This window comes from Oncorhynchus nerka, linkage group LG9b (genome assembly GCF_034236695.1).
Source record: "Oncorhynchus nerka isolate Pitt River linkage group LG9b, Oner_Uvic_2.0, whole genome shotgun sequence".
NCBI classification, from domain to species: domain Eukaryota; kingdom Metazoa; phylum Chordata; class Actinopteri; order Salmoniformes; family Salmonidae; genus Oncorhynchus; species Oncorhynchus nerka.
The window spans coordinates 4,153,802-4,176,699 of NC_088424.1; the positions used below are offsets into that span (position 1 = coordinate 4,153,802).

The following is a 22,898-nucleotide window of genomic DNA, read 5'->3' on the forward strand; positions in this document are numbered from 1 at the left end:
CAAGTGTAACCATGCCAGCCCAGGACCTCCACGTCTGTCTTCTTCACCTGCGGGATCGTCTGAGACCAGCCATCTGGACAGCTGATGAAACTGAGGAGTATTTCTATCTGTAATAAAGCCCTTTTGTGGGGAAAAAACGTTTCTGATTGGCATGGGCCTGGCTCCCAAGTGTGTGGGCCTATGACCTCCCAGGCCCACCCATAGCTGCATCCCTCCCCAATTTGTCCACATTACATCAGCCATAATAGCAGTATTTTGTCAGTATGCCATTATCAGTATATTGTGTTGTTTGGCTCCCTCTAGTGGGTGTTTATAGAAAGTCAGCCACACCAATGTGTCAGAGGAAACACCGTCCAACAGGCAACTGAAGTCAGCTTGCAGGTGCCCAGTCCACCGCAAGGAGTCACTAGAGCACAATGGGACAAGGAAATCCCACACAGCCAAACCCTCCCCTAACCTGGATGACGCTGGGCCAATTGTGCACCGCCTCATGGGTCTCCCAGTCACAGCCAGTTGTGACACAGCCTGGTATTGAACCTGGGGCTGTAGTGACACCTCAAGTGCTGCGATGTAGTGCAAGTCAGTTAAGAACACATTTTTATTTACAATGACAGCCTACCCCGGATGTGATACAGCCTGGATTCAAACCAGGGAATGTAGTGACACCACTTGCACTGAGATGCAGTGTCTTAGACCACTGCGCCACTCGGGAGCCCCTATGTCGTTGAAAGAGCAGATGTTCTTCATTTTTTTGTATACTCAGTGTTCATGCCATTTCACTTGTTATGATCAACATAATATCCCAGTGTGAAATCTATTTTTATTAATGTTTTGTATACTCAGTGTAGAGACACATCAGGGGCCCCCGAGTGGTACAGTGGTCGTGTGCCACTAGAGATCCTGGTTCAAGTTCATGCTCTGTCGATGCCGGTGATGACTGGGAGACCCATGGGGCCGTGCACAATTGGCCCAGCGTTGTCCGGGTTAGGGGAGGGTTTGGCCGGCAGGGATGTCCTTTAGAAACAGGTTAGGAAAACTCCTCTAACCTGCTGGGTAAGTTAACTTAGCAGGTTTGGATAATTAGATGATGGTTAGGGAAAGGTTTAGGTATAGCTAGAGTGCTCTCCTGACCTACTACAAAAAGTAACTTCCAGTCGTAGCTGTACTCTTTTGACAATCGTGGTTGACTGCATTCTTCATCTCATCCCTATTCGTCCTTCTCCATGTCTTCTTTGGGCAGCAAACCTTCCTTTTACTTCAACAGTATAGACCCCTTTACTGTTCTGCCCTTATTCTCCCTCATTTCCGACCCACTTGCAATTTGTATTTTGATTATGACATGCTATTTACATACAGTACATTAGGCAACTCAGTATGTCAGCATCAACAAATATGAATTAATCAGCATAAACATAAAAAACAATACCTCAGTTAGATTTACTGACGTCATGCAAATTGGCTCCCTATGTACAGTGCGCTACCGCTGTGTTTTACTGTACGGTAGGTTTGATTCAACGCCTGTACCAGTGTTTCAATAATGGAACACGTTTTGGTGACAGAAGTGCCACAGCGAGACAGACTAGAGCCATATTGCCTCCGCTGGCCTCTGGCCAATGCAGATTCTGCCTCAACTGGCTAAACGCACACTGCTTTTAACAACTACGTAAGAGACGGGTCCTCCTACTCCTAAATATATGTGAGGTAGGTTCCAGTCTATTATGTAAGCTTTCGTGTTTCTAGAATGGAGATGTTCACCATTGCTCAAATTAGTCCTGTAAACTCCTCCCTGGACAACACTCGATTTGTAAGACATTTTAAGTGCATTAACTTAATCCAGAATAGGCTATATGGCTTGTAGTGATCCCAGCATTAGACTGGACTGGGCAGCCATTCATGTATGGGGGAAACACAAGGGAAGAAGCTGATATCTGTTGTTATGGTTTCCAAACCACTTCTATGAAATGCAATGGAGTCATATGTCGATATTTCGATTTTCTTCTGATTAGGAGGACTTGGCAAGGACCATGTTGAGAATCAACGTGTGTGTTTGGATTTTGTGGTTGTGCTACACAGGTAATTTTGCTCTCTTGTTCATGCCCACTGGACACAGATGTCAGTTCTGATTTACATCTAGCTTTGATTTACATTTGGTTGAGTTGTCAACTAACGTGAATTCAAGGTTAAAAGTTGGGTGAAAAAAAGAAAAATCCCCTTACCTTGATGACTTTTAAAAAATCCAATCAGTTTTCCACATTGATTCAGCATTTTTTTTTTTATGATATGGAAACAATGTTGACTCAATTAGTTGTTGCCCAGTGGATGTTGTTTGTTGTTTGTTCTGTGAGGTCCCATGCTATATAGTGTGCACTGAATGTTACAATGAGCATATACAATTGTGTCATCATGCTAATGTTTACATATACAGTTGAAGTGGGAAGTTTACATACGCTTAGGTTGGAGTCATTAAAACTCGTTTTTCAACCACTCCACAAATGTGGAGCGGCAGGGTAGCCTAGTGGTTAAAGCGTTGGACTAGTAACCGGAAGGTTGCAAGTTCAAACCCCCGAGCTGACAAGGTACAAATCTGTCGTTCTGCCCCTGAACAGGCAGTTAACCCGCTGTTCCTAGGCCGTCATTGAAAATAAGAATTTGTTCTTAACTGACTTGCCTGGTTAAATAAAGGTAAAATAAAATAAATAAATAAAAATAAAAATGTCTTGTTAACAAACTATAGTTTTGGCAAACAATAGTTTTAGGACATCTACTTTGTGCATGACAAGTAATTTTTCCAACAATTGTTTACAGACAGATTTCTTCACTTATAATGCACTGTATCACAATTCAAATGGGTCAGAAGTTTACATACACTGTGACTTTAAACAGCTTGGAAAATTCAAAAAAAGTATGTCATGGCTTTAGAAGCTTCTGATAGGCTAATTGACATCATTTGAGACAATTGGAGGTGTACTTGTGGATGTATTTCAAGGCCTACCTTCAAACTCAGTGCCTCTTTGCTTGACATCATGGGAAAATCAAAAGAAAACAGCCAAGACCTCAGAAAAACAATTGTAGACCTCCACAAGTCTGGTTCATCCTTGGGAGCAATTTTCAAATTCCTGAAGGTACCAGGTTCATCTCTACAAACAATAGTACGCAAGTATAAACACCATGGGACCACACAGCCATCATACCGCTCAGGAAGGAGACGTACTTTGGTGTGAAAAGTGCAAATCAATCCTAGAACAACAGCAAATGACCTTGTGAAGATGCTGGAGGAAACAGGTACAAAAGTATCTATATCCACAGTAAAACGAGTCCTATGTCGACATAACCTGAAAGGCCACTCAGCAAGGAAGAAGCCACTTCTCCAAAACCGCCATAAAAAAGCAAGACTACGGTTTGCAACTGCACATGGGGACAAAGATCTAACTTTTTGGAGAAATGTCCTCTGGTCTGATGAAACAAAAATGGAACTGTTTGGCCATAATGACCATTGTTATGTTTGGAGGAAAAAGGGGGAGGCTTGCAAGCCGAAGAACACCATCCCAACCGTGGCGGCATCATGTTGTGCGGGTGCTTTGCTGCAGGAGGGACTGGTGTACTTCACAGAATAGAAGGCATGAGGAAGTAAAAGGGGAAAGTAAAAGTATGTAAAAGTCTTCCTTCATGAGGAAGTAAAAGTATGTGGATATATTGAAGCAACATCTCAAAACATCAGTCAGGAAGTTAAAACTTGGTCGCAAATGGGTCTTCCAAACAGACAATGACCTCAAGCAAACTTCCAAAGTTGTGGCAAAATGGCTTAAGGACAACAAAGTCAAGGTATTGGAGTGGCCATCACAAAGCCCTGACCTCAATCCTATAGAACATTTGTGGGTAGAACTGAAAAAGCGTGTGCGAGCAAGGAGGCCTACAAACCTGACTCAGTTACACCAGCTCTGTCAGGAGGAATGGGCCAAAATTCACCAAATTTATTGACCCAAGTTAAACAATTTAAAGGCAAAGCTACCAAATACTAATTGAGTGTATGTAAACTTCTGACCCACTGGAAATGTGATGAAAGAAATAAAATATGAAATAAATCATTCTCTCTACTATTATTCTGACATTTCACATTCTTAAGACGGTGAATTTTTACAAGGATGGATTTGGCTATTTTTACAATGTATTTGGCTAAGGTGTGTGTGTGTGTAAACTTCCGACTTCAACTGTACCTTTTTAACCTAATGATGTATTTTCTATCATGTTGAAACTAAATGTAACAAAATAAATTACAAGTATCTATTTCCGGAATTAAAGTTATATTTATTGTTTGATATCGAACAAGTAATGAACGTGTGCAAGTACGTGAACATGTTTTACCAACCAATAATGTCATACTTCCCTACATAAAGTAATTAACTAGTTATGTGTGAATATGGATATAATATATGGATATATTATGAATGAATATGGATACAATAATGATGGATGAAGATTTGTTTAAAACAAACTAGTAATCACTGGCCAAATTCACATGCAAAAAAAATATAGAATTTGTCAATTTCCAATATAATATGAATGACATATCAATTCCAAATAGATGCTAAATGAATTGCCAACTGGTTATGTTATCTGATTATGTTTACCCATCTACACAGGTGGTCTCTGTGAGGAGGACACTTATGCATGTGAACTGCAACCGTGTCAGAATGGTGGCGTCTGCGAAAGCCAACATGGCGGCTACAGGTGCCTCTGCTCTCAACAGAGCCAAGATGGCTTACTGTACGGAGGCGAGAATTGCACAGTCGCCCTCCTGGGCTGTGACGGCAACCGCTGCAAGAATGGTGGCATCTGCTCTCCCTTCTTCCTGAACTACCGCCACACCTACACCTGCGCCTGCCGCGCAGGCTTCACCGGCTCCAAGTGTCAGACGTCAACCATCTTCTCTTTCGAGTCCAGCGGCTACATGTATGTGGAGACCCAGCTATCGGACTCTGAAGTCCCTCTCAACGTCACCCTTAGCTTCAAGACGGACCGGCCTGTCGGCACCCTCCTCCAGCGCCGGGTCGATGACCTGCTGCTCACCATCGAGCTGGTAGACAGCCGCTTACGCCTCAGCATGCTAAGAGCTCAAGGGACAAGAACCCCAGTATTTCTGGAGCTACCGCCGAGTGTGACGGACAGTCAGTGGCACACGGTTGAGGCCTGGCTGGGCTGTGAGGAGGAGGGGAGCAGTGTGAGGCTGCTTCACTCCCCCTGCGCTGAGGTGGGCTGCACCAGGGAGTTCCCCGCCACCGAGACACCCCTGCTGGAGCAAGGCTCCGGCCTACGAGAGCCCAGCTCGGTTCGCCACAGCCTCTCTCTAGGAGGGGTGGGACTGGGCTGGGGCTCCGGTGGGGTGGCAGGGGAAAGGGATGCTGAGGCTGCAGACGTGCCTGATCCACCTGGTCCAGCTGCCTACTTCCTGGGCTGTTTCCGGGATGTGTTTGTGGAGTCACGGCTGGTAGTGCCCGCTGTCGCCAACTCACCAGCTCAGGTCAACGTCACAGCCGGGTGCAACGACAGGGACAAGTGTGACGACAGCCCGTGTCAGAACCGGGGGCATTGCATAAACCAGGGATGGAGGAGCTATGTGTGCGAGTGCTACAGACCGTACGAGGGGACAACGGACTGCGCTGAGGGTGAGGCCTGAGGGATGTGGTGTTGCGCTTGCATGTCTGAAAACACTGTAAATGTAGCAGCAAAACACTTGAACAGTGCAACATATGAAAACAATGGGCATAACGAAGCAGTAAAAGGATACAATATGAGATCTATTCCATTTCAATGCAATAATCTCACATATCCTATTAGAGCCAGTGTGCTTCTCATGGAGCTCTGATAAATGTAGCTTACGACAAAACGTTCAAACTCAGAAAGTAGGGATCATTTTGGACTTCACTAAGGACTCTGGTATGAGTTTCATAAACTAATCACCTGAGGTCAACAGTTCAGCCTCAATAGAATCACTCCAAAATCTAAATGGCTGGCATCCTCATGTGGCACATAAGAGGTGGATAAAAGTAGCCTGTGGTAGACTGCAAAGGAGCTTAGAGAACTAGCTAAAATAGCATGTAGAATACACACACACTCACGCAACCATGTAAACACACACTTACACACACGTACACCTGACTCTAGGATTAAGGAAATGTTTAGGGATTAAGGACATCCTTCACCTGCCGTAAAACAGGGTTTCCCAAGGACTCTCGCAACAATCCTCTAACGCAGGGGTGTCAAACTCATTCCATGGAAGGCATAGGTTTTTCTTTTTTTCTTTCAATTAAGACATAGACAACCAGGTGAGGGGAGTTCCTTACTAATTACTGAATTTATTTCATCAATCAAGTACAAGGGAGGAGCAAAGACGCGCAGACACTCGGCCCTCCGTGAAATGAGTTTGTCATGTGCTCTAACATGATAGGTGGAAATAACTGTTCTGCTTACCGGTCCGCTTCACCTAGAATCAGGGATGGGCAACTGCTCGGGTCTGGATTGCCTCAGCTAACACAACTGACTCTAATAATCAACTAATCATGGTCTTAAGTTTAGAATGCAATTTGTTTAATCAGGTGTGTTGGTTAGGTAAAAAGTGATACCAATCTGGCCCTCGAGGACTGGAATTGCCCATCCCTGTGACTTGAAGGAGTGATATAAACATCTCAGGGTGATACCAAGTCAATGTTGGGGGCAATTTAATTTAAATTCATGATTTTAAAACTTTGAATTCACTTCCTGATTTGACTCAGTTGAAATGGAATTGGAACCAACTCTTTTACCCAGGCCAGTAAACAAAACCAAAAAAAGGCACTAGCACACAGTAGTTCACCTGGAGATCAAAAGGTAGTGGAAATCATGCTATTGTATTTTGACACTCTCTCTCTCTGTTAGTTCTTCATCTATCAATTTAGTAATTGGTAGGATAGTGTATGGAACTTTATTAATTGTTAAACTCTCTCTCTTTCTGTACCAACACAGAGTACAACCCGGCCAGGTTCGGCAACGAGGACGCGGCGAGCTATGCCGTCTTCTCCTTGGATGACCCCCCGGGTTCAGGCACCATCACCATATCCATGTTTGTGCGCACACGGCGCTCGAACGGCCTCCTCCTAGTCCTGGCCAACAGCACCAGCCAGTACCTCCACCTGTGGCTGGACGATGGCCGGGTAAAATTTCAGGTGAACAACTTCGAGAGCCTGTCGGGTCGAGTCGTGGTCAGCGACGGCCACTTTCACTTGGTGACGGTGCGGCTGGAGGGCGACTTTGTGACCCTGTTCCAGTCGGCCCATAGCCAGGGAACCATCCCCGTCCGGCCCGTGGTGGCTCAGCCAGGAGACCTGGTCTACGTCGGGGGCCTGGCCGACCAAAGAGCCTCGGCCTCCTTTGGGGGTTACCTGAAAGGCTGTGTCCAGGACTTGAGGATTAACAGTAAACGGTTGCAGTTCTTCCCCATAGCAACCCCAGTGGCCTCGTACGGCCTGGTGGAGCTGGTCAATGTCACACAGGGATGTACCAGTGACAACGCCTGTAGCGTGAGTAGCTGGATATACAGTATACTATACACATACAGGTATTTTGCCACAACATAGTTGCGCCATGACAATACCCATTTTTAAACCCAGAGTTCCAAGTGCCCAATATTTCCGGGATGCCGGCAAAGCAGACCAAACAGAACAGACTGTGATTTGGGAAGCCAAAGGGAGCGTGAAAAATAACTTCCTTAGTGTGAAGGCCACATCTAGTCGTACAGCTAAATGTCCCTATGCTTTTTTTTGTGGGAGGGGTTTTTATCAATTTCAATCAAACAAGAGATAGCATTCACATGATTTGCACAAAAACAAAACATGAGCATGAAGGGGGGATTGACAAGCAGTTCAAGATACAACAATTGAGAGATAATATTACATGAGGGGTACCTAAAAAATATCTTTGATTTAACCCGCCCACTAGCCATGCCATGCAGTTTAGCTGTGGATTTCTCTAGAATAAGAATGTCAAAAATGTACATTTTCCAGGAAGATTTCAAATAAGTATTTGGATCAACAACAAAAAATGTACTGCCTTTTTGGCAGCAGTTAGGGCACACATTTAACACTTTCAATTTCATCTAATCCAATAGAATGTCAAATATTTCCTAGTAGAAACAGACCAGGCGACATAGGTACCTTTACCTTTATCAAGGTGCGAAGAAGGTATTTAACGTACTGTATGTCCAGAGGTCAGAGACCACTTGGAACTAAGAGTGCAACCGTTGCAGAGATTATTGCCAGAGTTTAATCTGTTAAACTAATCCAATCATTTAGTTAGAATTTTTGCACCCGTTATTGAAATGGTTGTTTCAGTTTAAATGGCTTCGGTAGACTGTTCCTAACCCTAGCAATCATTATGAATGCAGGTTACAGGTGAATACAAATTTCAACTGTTGGATATCCTAACTCTGGCTGGATTCCAATAGGAACTCCATATCGCTTTACAATCTAGTATAATGTGACATGCTGGTAGGGTTGCAAAATTCTTTAAAATCTCCCAGGTTTTCCAGAAATCCCGATTGGAAGATGGGAAATCCTTCAACCTAGAATTTTTGAACGTTTGGGAAAGTTACTGGAATTTTGCAACCCTACTTGCAGGGCTGTTTCTTTGAGTTTCAGGCCAATGTATTAGGGTAAAGCTAGGCTTCAAAATGAGGTCTTATGAGATATATAATAATAATGATAATATTCACCTGGGAACTCACTTGGTGAAGGCCACAGGTTTGAAAATGAACAAATTCAACAACCATGACTGTCACTATCAAATACAGTCATGGGTGGTATAACTCTACAATTCACTCAAAGCGCGGTTTAGTGGGGGCGGTTTAGTGGGGGCGTTAGAATTTATTTTCACGCTGATACAACTCAAACCCTACAGAATCACAGTGGGTATGTTTACATGCTCAGTAATCCTTTGGTATTAAACTGATTATGGAAGTAGGCCGATTATGCAATAGTCATTTAAACAGCTTACTCTGCTTAACTTAATTGGCATAAAGGCAAAATCGAAGTAAGCATACACTGATTAAAACATCTAGTTTTCCGTACAATTTAAAAAAATGATTAGGACAGGTGGGGAACTCCAGTACAGTTGGTGGCGTTAATGCACAATAAGATTGGATGCCAGCTGCCTATAAACTCCACAAAAGTAGGGGCGAGGGCGACAATGGTAGCTAGCTAGCCGTACACCGGTAGACGGTGTCCTTTGTCCCCACCTGTCGGGCACTGTTTTCCAGCAGTTCTGTTTACGATGGCGAGGGAAGGTGTTCAGCAGGCAGAAGTGAAGAACACTGTGTACTAACTTAGCCAGCTAGTCCAGTACACATAATTTTAGTCCAGTACACAGAAGGTGGGTGCGAGTTAGTTAGCTAACTAAACATGCTAGCTAGCATACAGTATAGCAAGCTAGCTAGTTAGCTACCACACTGTCGCCTCAGCGTCCCACCTTCTGTGCTAGTGGGAGGCAGGGGCGGCCGGTAGTGTCCTTTGCCCCCGGCTGTCGGGCACTGTTTTCCCTCAGTTCTGTTAATGATGGTGAGAGCAAGTGTTCAGCAGGTGGGAGCGAAGGACGCTGTCTACCGCTTTCGCTCCTACTAGTTAGCAAGGGGGATTCCAGAGACCAGAGCAAAATAACTTAGATAATACTTTTATTTCCCTTTTGACCTACAGTACCAGTCAAAAGTTTGGACACACTTATTCATTCAAGGGTTTTTCTTTATTTGACTATTTTCTACATGGTAGAAGACATCAAAACTATGAAATAACACATATGGAATCATGTTGTCACCAAAAAAGTGTTAAACAAATATATTTTTTATTTTACATGTGATTCTTCAAAGTAGCCACCCCTTTGCCTTTATTTGTTTAACACTTGGTTACTACATGATTCCATATGTGTTATTTCATAGTTTTGATGTGTTCACTATTATTCTACAATATAGGAAAAATAAAGAAAAACACTTGAATGAGAAGTTGTCCAAACTTTCGACTGGTACTGTTCATTCAAACGTGTCACAAGCATGAAGACGTTGTGCGTATACCCACATGCAGGAACACCCCGAATTGCGGGCTGCGGTTGCACACTATTCATTTGATCTGTGCTTGTGCTAGCACTAGCCGAGCGAGCCTACCTCTTTAGCTTGAGTGAAGTGAGTTCAAAACAACTGAATGTATGTATGTGTCTTAGAAGTAGTTTTCACATACAAACTTTACATGTTCGAACTTAGAATCAAATATGCTTCCCAAAAATAACATGGTCGCTGTGGTAGAACGTTTATTTTGATTGCCAATTTTCTGCATTGAATAGAGTGCCATCAGGTAGCCTGATTTCATGTGTCCATGTAACAGGATTATAAGGGAAATCGTTCTTCTTGCAAAGCACGTAAACATTTTAATCAAACTATTATATTAATCTAACTATTCACAATAATCACATTATTGATACAATTGAGGTAATCCCTTTCCTACATTTAAAGTGAAGTTAGTCATTTCTATATTGGATAAACAGTTCTCGATCATGTAATATTTTTACTTCACTCACCAAGAAAGTGTATTTGTTACATCTCAATGACTAATGTTTATATATTGAGTCTGAACACCAAAGGCCTTTCAAGAGATTATGGAGTTTAGATTTATTCAAACGAAATTGCATAGATACTGATTTTATTCAAGAAACTCGTATAAAACAAGAGGATGGAAAACTGTTTCTGAACAGGAATTATTGCACACTCGTGCACATTCGAAAACCAGAGCGTTTTGAGGGAAAGATACTGTTTTGTAACTATCACTTTGAATGGTGCAAGACTTTGTCTGGTGTCGGTATATGCACCCCCAAAAAATCTAAACAATCAGAAACTCAAAATGCTGGACTTTACAGACACAGCCATAATAATGGCGGGAACATTTTAATCTCAACCCGCATTTAGATTCTTCTCACAGTGTTATTGCTGTAACACCCAATGCAGGAGATGAGAAGCAGGTATAGGGAGTGAGCCATTTTAATATAGACGGACATGCAACGGAACAGGAAGCGCGTCTGGATATAAACACGACAAACAATGCTACTACAGGGAATACAGAGGAGCAGACATATATGCAGGGGCAATCAACAAAGCGAATGAATCCAGGTGAGTCCAATGACCACAGCTGCGCGTAACGATGGTAACAGTTGCGTATGATGACGGGTAGCCTGGGAGGGGGGGCGGGAGTAGGCGTGACAATTACATCCCGTTTAACCGCTTCAATTTACTTCCAATCATTCCTAAAGGAGCTCAACATTTTTGACGTGTGGCGGCTAAAAAAAAATCTGCGAAGATTACACCTTCTCTGCAAAGCACAAGACCTGCTCTCGCATGGATTACATCTTTATTTCCATACATTTATTTCAAATAGAATTACAGAATTTCTAGACCTAAACTCTGAAACAACGAATAACCCTCATAGCCTTTGGGGAGTCACTAAATGTTTCATTAGAGGAGCTTGTACTTCATTCTCCAATTTCAATACACACTGTTATTCTGAAATTGCTTGTTCGGAGAAAGAAATAGCACATCTAGAACCACTACAAAAATCACAATTCCAAATAGACAGAACTAAACTACTAGCCTCTAAAACCAGAATATGAAACATTCCCAAATGCTAAATGTGAATTCTTATACTTACAAACTAGACAATCAAATTATGAAAATGCAGATAGACCTAGCAGGCTCTTGGAGCTTAAAAAATCTGAATGTCTAGCCTCTATCGACGCCATCAAAGACTCCAATGGAACCTTAAGCTCTTCACCCTCCCAAATGAATCAGGTGTTAATCTCTACACATCCAAATCTTCTTAAAATCCTGATTTACTAACCTCATCTGAACTACTTGAGATTTCCATCTCGTTACAACAAGCGGAAGAACATGAATGTCCCATTTCAATCCATGAACTGAAATTGGCCACCTTAACTATGCAGAAAAATAATAAACCCCAGGCCTGGAGGTATATCCCTAAAACTCCTGTTAGCACTTTGGTATTTAAATGGACCATTATTTTTAAATTCAATAAACTACACTTTACAAATGGGTTCTTTCCACTGGGACCAAAAAACAGCTCTAATTTCCCTATTTACAGCAGAGGGAACACCCCCCTATCCACATCGATGGATCAGTAGTGGAGAGGGTAGCAAGTTTTAAGTTCCTCGGCATACACATCACAGACAAACTGAATTGGTCCACTCACACTGACAGCGTCGTGAAGAAGGCGCAGCAGCGCCTCTTCAACCTCAGGAGGCTGAAGAAATTCGGCTTGTCACCAAAAGCACTCACAAACTTCTACAGATGCACAATCGAGAGCATCCTGGCGGGCTGTATCACCGCCTGGTACGGCAACTGCTCCGCCCTCAACCGTAAGGCTCTCCAGAGGGTAGTGAGGTCTGCACAACGCATCACCGGGGGCAAACTACCTGCCCTCCAGGACACCTACACCACCCGATGTTACAGGAAGGCCATAAAGATCATCAAGGACATCAACCACCCAAACCACTGCCTGTTCACCCGCTATCATCCAGAAGGCGAGGTCAGTACAGGTGCATCAAAGCTGGGACCGAGAGACTGAAAAACAGCTTCTATCTCAAGGCCATCAGACTGTTAAACAGCAATCACTAACATTGAGTGGCTGCTGCCAACACACTGTCATTGACACTGACCCAACTCCAGCCACTTTAATAATGGGAATTGATGGGAAATGATGTAAATATATCACTAGCCACTTTAAACAATGCTACCTTATATAATGTTACTTACCCTACACTATTCATCTCATATGCATATGTATATACTGTACTCTAGATCATCGACTGCATTCTTATGTCACTAGCCACTTTAACTATGCCACTTTGTTTACTTTGTCTACATACTCATCTCATATGTATATACTGTACTCGATACCATCTACTGTATGCTGCTCTGTACCATCACTCATTCATATATCCTTATGTACATATTCCTTATCCCCTTACACTGTGTATAAGACAGTAGTTTTGGAATTGTTAGTTAGATTACTTGTTGGTTATCACTGCATTGTCGGAACTAGAAGCACAAGCATTTCGCTACACTCGCATTAACATCTGCTAACCATGTGTATGTGACAAATAAAATTTGATTTGATTTGATTTATTTCTTAAGAAGGATAAGGACCCTCTTGAATGCTCAAGCTATAGGTAGGCCTATTGCACTTTTTAACAGCAATTTAAAAATCTATTCTAAGGTCATGACAAAGAGATTGGAGAAGCAGGTGCATGTTTTGATCCATTTTGATCACATTTTATGAGAGGCAGACTCGTCTGAGATAATATCCAATGTGACTTTCATGTTATCGACTCAGCTCCTGTGCATAATCTTCCTGTGCCGTGCTGTTCCTTGGTGATGTCCCTTGACTGCTTAGAATGGACATACTTATGGTTTGTGTTAAAGTGTTTTGGGTTTGGATCCTCTATCATTCACAGGACTCTCTACAACGAGCCTTTTGCTCGAGTTCTCACCGGTTGATCCACTTCTCCGCAGTTTAGGGTGCAAAGAGGCTCAAGACCAGGTTGTCCATTATCCCCAATTTTATTTGCCTTGTCTCTTGAGCCTCTTGCCCAGGCTGTGCGACAATGTCCAGATACCTATTATTTGGTTTGAGTTTGATCAAAAACTATACGTGGCGCTCTTGAAATTTCCGCTGATTTGATCCCCGCAGAGGGAGCTAGTCCCTAACAAGTTAAAGGTACTGTCCAGCATATTTCCTTGTATGCAGATGATCTCGTTTTTTTATCAGATATTTCTAACTCTATGTCATTCTCTTAAAATGGCAATCAGCAGTTGAAACAATAACAGAGCGCCCCTGTTTCTGTAAAAAGCTGAGGGATGGGGCTAAGAAATGTAACCACTCTCATATTCATAGACCGAGCTATGGATGCAAAGACTGGCCATCCCTGCTATCAAAATTATAGTTTTAACCATGTTTTTATAGTGTTTGTTTACATTTACTTTGCTTACAAACATTGGAGTAAAATATATTTTTGGTTCTGATGGGCTTTGACAGTTGAACTAAGCTCATGAGGCAATTATGAATTATATTCTTCAAGAATCAATGGGTGGGTGCACATTGTTAATTCACAAGTCCGAAAATAGCTGTAGCGATTGCAGATTGCACCTTTAAATTATTTGAACCTTTTCCTGTTTCTTTTCAGGATATAATATAAATTGGTCCATTTTATAGCCCCTAAATCCTGCAGCTGAGGAGTATTCTCTCCCCACAACACACACTCTCCAATTAAATCCAATAGGTTTCACCTATCTGGGGATCAAATTCTAGCCCACTTTCCAACTAATGGTACAAGACAATTATTTAGCTACTATTGGGAAAATGAAAGAGGACTTGGCCCACTTGTCTCCCTTACATATTACACTTCAGGGTAAAATTTCAGTGATTAAGATGAACATTCTTCCTTGCTTAATTTTGTATTTTCTATGCTTCCCAATTCACCACTCTTCAATATTTCAAAGAATTGTATATATTGTGCAGGAATTTCATCTGGAAAGACAAACGACCCAGAATACCCTGCAGCGCCCCAAACCGTTTGGACTGGCTCTACCTAACTTTAAATAATTACTTTTCTTTCCATTTGAGATTTCTGAAAATCTATCTAGATCCCACTAATCAAGCCACATTGGGACCCAATGAAGAGGCTTTTATAAAACCTATTAGACTACAAGTATTCTCTGGCTGTAAACAAAAATCTACATGTCTCAGAATGGGTCCAATAATTGCTAATGCAGTTAAAGTGTGGCGACAGGGCAATGCACATCTTATGATCTCATTCCATTTTCACAGCCCTTCTCACTTATGAAACAATAACCTAATCTTATCAGGCTCAAAACCCTTTGATTTTCCTCAAATCAAATCAAATTGTATTTGTCACATACACATGGTTAGCAGATGTTAATGCGAGTGTAGCGAAATGCTTGTGCTTCTAGTTCCGACAATGCAGTGATAACCAACAAGTAATCTAACTAACAATTCCAAAACTACTGTCTTGTACACAGTGTAAGGGGATAAAGAATATGTACATAAGGATATATGAATGAGTGATGGTACAGAGCAGCATACAGTAGATGGTATCGAGTACAGTATATACATATGAGATGAGTATGTAGACAAAGTAAACAAAGTGGCATAGTTAAAGTGGCTAGTGATACATGTATTACATAAGGATGCAGTCGATGATGTAGAGTACAGTATATACGTATGCATATGAGATGAATAATGTAGGGTAAGTAACATTATATAAGGTAGCATTGTTTAAAGTGGCTAGTGATATATTTACATCATTTCCCATCAGTTCCCATTATTAAAGTGGCTGGAGTTGGGTCAGTGTCAATGACAGTGTGTTGGCAACAGCCACTCAATGTTAGTGGCGGCTGTTTAACAGTCTGATGGCCTTGAGATAGAAGCTGTTTTTCAGTCTCTCGGTCCCAGCTTTGATGCACCTGTACTGACCTCGCCTTCTGGATGATAGCGGGGTGAACAGGCAGTGGTTCGGGTGGTTGATGTCCTTGATGATCTTTATGGCCTTCCTGTAACATCGGGTGGTGTAGGTGTCCTGGAGGGCAGGTAGTTTGCCCCCGGTGATGCGTTGTGCAGACCTCACTACCCTCTGGAGAGCCTTACGGTTGAGGGCGGAGCAGTTGCCGTACCAGGCGGTGATACAGCCCGCCAGGATGCTCTCGATTGTGCATCTGTAGAAGTTTGTGAGTGCTTTTGGTGACAAGCCGAATTTCTTCAGCCTCCTGAGGTTGAAGAGGCGCTGCTGCGCCTTCTTCACGCACGCTGTCAGTGTGAGTGGACCAATTCAGTTTGTCTGTGATGTGTATGCCGAGGAACTTAAAACTTGCTACCCTCTCCACTACTGTTCCATCGATGTGGATAGGGGGTGTTCCCTCTGCTGTTTCCTGAAGTCCACAATCATCTCCTTAGTTTTGTTGACGTTGAGTGTGAGGTTATTTTCCTGACACCACACTCCGAGGGCCCTCACCTCCTCCCTGTAGGCCGTCTCGTCGTTGTTGGTAATCAAGCCTACCACTGTTGTGTCGTCCATAAACTTGATGATCGAGTTGGAGGCGTGCATGGCCACGCAGTCGTGGGTGAACAGGGAGTACAGGAGAGGGCTCAGAACGCACCCTTGTGGGGCCCCGTGTTGAGGATCAGCGGGGAGGAGATGTTGTTGCCTACCCTCACCACCTGGGGGCGGCCCGTCAGGAAGTCCAGTACCCAGTTGCACAGGGCGGGGTCGAGACCCAGGGTCTCGAGCTTGATGACGAGCTTGGAGGGTACTATGGTGTTGAATGCCGAGCTGTAGTCGATGAACAGCATTCTCACATAGGTATTCCTCTTGTCCAGGTGGGTTAGGGCAGTGTGCAGTGTGGTTGAGATTGCATCGTCTGTGGACCTATTTGGGCGGTAAGCAAATTGGAGTGGGTCTAGGGTGTCAGGTAGGTTGGAGGTGATATGGGCCTTGACTAGTCTCTCAAAGCACTTCATGATGACGGAAGTGAGTGCTACGGGCGGTAGTCGTTTAGCTCAGTTACCTTAGCTTTCTTGGGAACAGGAACAATGGTGGCCCTCTTGAAGCATGTGGGAACAGCAGACTGGTATAGGGATTGATTGAATATGTCCGTAAACACACCGGCCAGCTGGTCTGCGCATGCTCTGAGGGCGCGGCTGGGGATGCCGTCTGGGCCTGCAGCCTTGCGAGGGTTAACACGTTTAAATGTCTTACTCACCTCGGCTGCAGTGAAGGAGAGACCGGATGTTTTCGTTGCAGGCCGTGTCAGTGGCACTGTATTGTCCTCAAAGCGGGCAAAAAAGTTATTTAGTCTGCCTGGGAGCAAGACATCCTGGTCCGTGACTGGGCTGGGTTTCTTCTTGTAGTCCGTGATTGACTGTAGACCCTGCCACATGCCTCTTGTGTCTGAGCCGTTGAATTGAGATTCTACTTTGTCTCTGTACTGACGCTTAGCTTGTTTAATAGCCTTTGCGGAGGGAATAGCTGCACTGTTTGTATTCGGTCATGTTGCCAGACACCTTGCCCTGATTAAAAGCAGTGGTTCGCGCTTTCAGTTTCACTCAAATGCTGCCATCAATCCACGGTTTCTGGTTAGGGAATGTTTTTATCGTTGCTATGGGAACGACATCTTCAACGCACGTTCTAATGAACTCGCACACCGAATCAGCGTATTCGTCAATATTTTTATCTGACGCAATACGAAACATGTCCCAGTCCACGTGATGGAAGCAGTCTTGGAGTGTGGAGTCAGCTTGGTCTGACCAGCGTTGGACAGACCTCAGCGTGGGAGCCTCTTGTTTCAGTTTCTGCCTGTAGGCAGGGATCAACAAAATGGAGTCGTGGTCAGCTTTTCCGAAAGGGGGGCGGGGCAGGGCCTTATATGCGTCGCGGAAGTTAGAGTAACAGTGATCCAGGGTTTTACCACCCCTGGTTGCGCAATCGATATGCTGATAAAATTTAGGGAGTCTTGTTTTCAGATTAGCTTTGTTAAAATCCCCAGCTACAATGAATGCAGCCTCCGGATAAATGGTTTCCAGTTTGCAAAGAGTTAAATAAAGTTCGTTCAGAGCCATCGGCGTGTCTGCTTGGGGGGGATATATACGGCTGTGATTATAATCGAAGAGAATTCTCTTGGAAGATAATGCGGTCTACATTTGATTGTGAGGAATTCTAAATCAGGTGAACAGAAGGATTTGAGTTCCTGTATGTTTCCTTCATCACACCATGTCTCGTTAGTCATGAGGCATACGCCCCCGCCACTCTTCTTACCAGAATGCTCTAGTATAAATATTTTAACCCTCAGTGACATCTTTAACAATTCAGGTCTTCAAACCTTTTAAGACCTCAAAGAATCATATCATCTTCTAGGGACTTGCTTACTTTTTTTTTACCATAGGTACTCCGAAGGCTTTTAGAGCTGAGCAGAGCCTGGGATTCTCTGATCCTGGTTAAGACTTTTAAATATTCCCAAATCTATTGGCCTGGTCTCCACTCTCTACTCCAAATTTAACTCTACCGACAAGAGTGCAACTGCGGTCACTTCCATCTGGAACAGAGAACTTCTAGGTTTTTCTGAGAACATTTGAACTGAAAGGTGATATGGAACAATGTTTTCTCATCAGAATACTTCTCTCACCAGTTAATTAATTTAAAATGTATTCACAAATATTATATACCATATCGCCGCTTCCAGATTGATCAGTCTAAAAACATATATATATATATATATATATATATAATTTATCTTTGTTTAGCATAAGATTGATTGATTAATCACTCAATGTACTTGCAAAAAAAATCAACCTGCAGTAGAGCATGCTGGGAAAAATACTTTAAAAGGAGAGTTGGTGTAACTTCTCATTTAGTTTTGAGTCCGTACCACAAACATTTTAAGTAATAATGTATTTTCATTGACTTGGGTTCAACTTACTAGAAGTATTTGTATAAAAAATGCCTTGGGGTTTACAGTGGCATAATACAAATATTCATTGACATTTTGGAGAGGTGCAATTTAATAAGAAAAAAATATTCCACGGGTTTGAGTGAGAGGTCTAAGTGGTGTTTCCTAGTGGCCACACACCTCTCCAAACTGTGCACAGTTCAGGCTAATCATTTCAATGCACTTTTATGACCTAAGGAAAGAGCCTCAACTATAAGGTGCATTTTTTTGCCATTAAGGAACTGAAGCAAGCACAGCTTGTAGTTTTTTTGTTTGGAACACAGCCCTGCCACTGGGCACTAAAGTCAATTCAACATCTATTCCATGTCATGTCATTGAAATGTCATTGAAATGACTTGAAAACAATGTTGATTCAACCAGTGTGTGCCCAGTGTGATGCGTCACCACTATCACACAATTACTGTTGTTTACGCAATCCAAAAATGTTCCATTATTAAATGTTCCAACATGACTAGCTAAGTTATAAAATACAATCTTACAGTTTTTGGCTTTCAAAAGGCACCTCAGACAGACAGATTGTAATGTTGGTGTGCATAGAAAGGAGTCATATGAGTGCATTCAAGTGCGTGTTCCGTGACACATTTTCTTCAACATGACAACCGGGCTCATTGTGTTCAGGACCACCCAGGGTATAACGCATGTTATCCTTGCAACTGTGTATCAAACATGGTGATCATAAATGTTGATAACGACAATGACATGAGTTTTCAAATATTGGAAATGTGAAGTGCACATTTGGACTCATGGGTGTGTGGATTGCTTGTATGACATCAAAGTGGTATTCATTATAATCCTCAACCTCTCATCTTTCAGAACACATTTCCCTCACTCAGACAACAAATGTGTAAATGTAGCGGGAGGGATAGGGGGCATATTCTTGTGGCGCACGGTGCTGAAGTTTATAGCGGCTGTCAGTCAAAACCCATACAGCGCTGTGAAGCAGAGCCCTGACTTCATGTATAGCATGTTACTGTACAGCTACTACGTTTCAAGTCAGGCGCTTATCAATGAACAAATCTGACACTTTAAACCCGTATACAGGGTGACTGGCTGAGAGTGGAAAGGGCTACACAATAAAAACAAATGTACCAACATTTCCGAAAATGGATATAGCGCATTTCGTAATGAAACTCTTCATTTGTTACATCCTCACAGCTCTTTTTTGGTGTGGTGCCATGTCTGCAGCATGTTTGCCAGGTTTTCTTGTTAGAGGGCGTGTCCCTCATTGTCACTTCCTATTATCCTGAATCAAGGGGTGTCGGGTGATACCACCTCCATCCAGCATGTAGGGGAAATGGATTTCCCCATCTCAAAATATGCTAGAATGTACTATTTAAAATGGATGTAATTAAAACAAATCATGTTAATGATAATACATAACTAAAATCATATGGTAAATATGTTAAAAGATTAGATCCTTAGATGAATATGTGTTTCTTCACAGCCTACCTGCCTCAGATTTTTGGAACTGTCCGAAAGGCTTTCGTTAAACCCTTCATTTGAGTTGCTCCTGGTCTGCTATTTGTATCTGTATTTATTATGGATTCCCATTAGCAGCAGCTACTCTTCCTGAGGTCCGGCAAAATGAAGGAAGTTATACAATTTTAAAAACATTACAGTTGTTAAGGTTTTCTTCCGGTGAAAGAGGAGGACCAAAATGCAGCGTGGTTATCTTCATACATCTATAATGACGATACAATACAAAACGTAACGTGAAAAACCTAAACAGCCCTATTTAAAAAACAATTTTTTAATAAAAAATAATTTATTACCTTCAATACCATTCATTCTTTACAACTCATCATTTACATACATACTCCAACAATGGTATTTTAATTTAACTAAACAAAACAAAAACCCCACACAAAACCTCAGGGGAGCATCTTCCCTCCCCGTCACCCTACAAACTACCTTTCCCTATCTCCCCGTCCTTAATCTATCCCCTTACAAATCTCAATGACACCCAGACCTAAACCCCCCTTCCACCTCTCCCGAGCAGCATGCTGCCCCCACTTCCTCTCCTCCCTCTTCATCCTCCCCCTCAAATCTCCTTCCACCCTCCTCACTATCCCTTCCACCCCCCAATCTCTCCCTGTCTTCACCATGTTCTGCCTGGCTTCCCACAGCCCCCGTTTAAAGAGACTCATGAGAAGCCAGAGCAGAAACCTGTCCCTATCCGTCCCTCTCGCTCTCCCTACACCTCTCTCTAACCTGGCCCACGTCAATACAAAATCCCCCCTTACCAAACCTAACAACACCCGTGCCCTAGCCCATACTACTCCAGCAAAGGCACAGTCCCAAAAGACATGGCGCACAGTCTCCTCCCTGCCACAAGAGGATCTTGGACAGGTGGGGGATTGCACCAAACTATACCGGTACATGATTGAACGTACCGGCAAGCACTTATGGAGGCTCAACCAATTCAGGTCCTTGAGCCTGTTGTCCAGACCCCGCGCCTGCACTCCCTCCCAGACCACTTCCGAGATGCCCACTACAGGCGCCGGACTCCCTGCCTTTCTGACCTCCTCGTACAGGTGCCTGTGATCTAAACCTACTCGGGCAACTTCAACCTCAGGGTGTGCACGCAGCCACTTGGCCGCATGACCAAAGTGCCACGGCAGCTGTTCCGCCCGAGGACCCGTGTTAGACCACACCATTACGCTTCTCGCCTGATACGAGAAGAACACCCGCAGGAGGTAACCGGACGGGTGTATCACTGGATAAGCAAGCTCCGTTAACAAGAAAGAAACAAAAATTGCGTCCAGCTTGAGGGGGAAATGTGGTACCCCCCTACCTCCCTCCCCGATGGGACAGATCATGCGTGCCCTGGCGACCCACTCGCACCTGCCACTCCACATGAACTGAAACACAAGCCTCACTAGAGGCCTCCTCAGACAAGCCGGCAATGGGTAGATGTACGCCAAATACAAAAGAGACGGCAACACATCCACCTTTAGGACCAGGACTTTGCCCATAAAAGACAAATACCTAGCCTTCCACATTGCTAGCTTCCTCTGTACCACTGCGATACGCATGTTCCAGTTCAGCGTCGCTGAGCCGGAGGTCTCAAAATGGACCCCGAGAATCCTCAGGGCCCCCTCACAGAGAGATAACCCCCCGGTCACATCCGTTCTACCGCGCCATCTTCCGAAAAACTTGACGGAAGACTTTGCATGGAGTCCTTGCACAGCAGCAAGGAAGTGTCGTCGGCGTACTGCGTCATCTTAACCCGCAGCCCACCACTTCCAGGGATCAACAAGCCTTCCACCCCTGTGTCTGCCCTAATGGCAGCCCCCAGAGGCTCCATGTACAGAACGAAAAGGAGAGCCGAGAGTGGGCACCCCTGCCTGACCCCAGACGAGAGGTCAAAAACGTCACCAAAGTGACTATTTACACTAACTCGGCACCCCGCTCCGACATATAATGTACGAATCCATCCTATGAACTTCTCCCCAAATCCTAATCGACCTAACACTCTGAATAAAAAGGATCTATTCACACGATCAAAGGCTTTCGCCTGATCTAGCTCTGCTACCATTAAAGGCAGTCCTCTATCTTCAACCCAAGCGATGGAGTCCCTGATTAACTGTAGGTTCCATCTAATAGAGCGGCCCTCTACCCCGCACATCTGATCCTCATGGACGACGTAGGGAAGGGCTGTGCGCAACCGGTCTGCTAAAACCTTTGCAAGTAGCTTGTAATCTACACACAGCATGGTCAACGGCTGCCAGTTGCCAAGGTCTGTTACTTCCCCCTTCTTATATAAAAGTGACAGCACACCAACAGCCATTGATCCCCCCCGAGACCCCCGTCTCAAGGATGGCCTTCAAGACTTCGAGGACCACTGGTCCAAGTATACCCCAAAACTTGAGATAAAACTCAGCCGGCAGCCCATCCATCCCAGGCACCTTCCCTTTTCCCATCCTCCTAAGAGCGCTCTCAACCTCTTCTAGTGAAATCTGGGCCTCCATCACTTCTCTAATGTCCTCCGGCAACCGCCTGGACAAGTGTTCTAAAAACACATTTCCCTGCTCTACATCTATTTCCCTTTCCTTAAATAAACCTTGGAAATGATCAGTTGTCACCCTGACCATATCCTCTGGTTCTCTAACTATACTACCATTTTCTTCCCTAACGCCATGCATTACCTTCCTACTCTGTCTGGCCCTAACCGACTTAAAGAACATAGTAGAACAAGTCTCATTATGTTCTAGAAAGCCACTATGCGCACGCTCCAGGAAAGCTCGAGCTTTCCGCTCCTGCAACTCCCTGAGCTGCACCTTTAGGGTTGCGGATCTCT

General features: G+C 43.7%; 1 pseudogene; it reads left to right on the top strand.

Annotated features, from left to right (window-relative positions):
• Positions 1-1,885: 1,885 nt before the first annotated feature.
• LOC115114803 (protein crumbs homolog 1-like) overlaps positions 1,886-22,898 on the top strand; it is a 40,501-nt pseudogene continuing 19,488 nt past the window's right edge.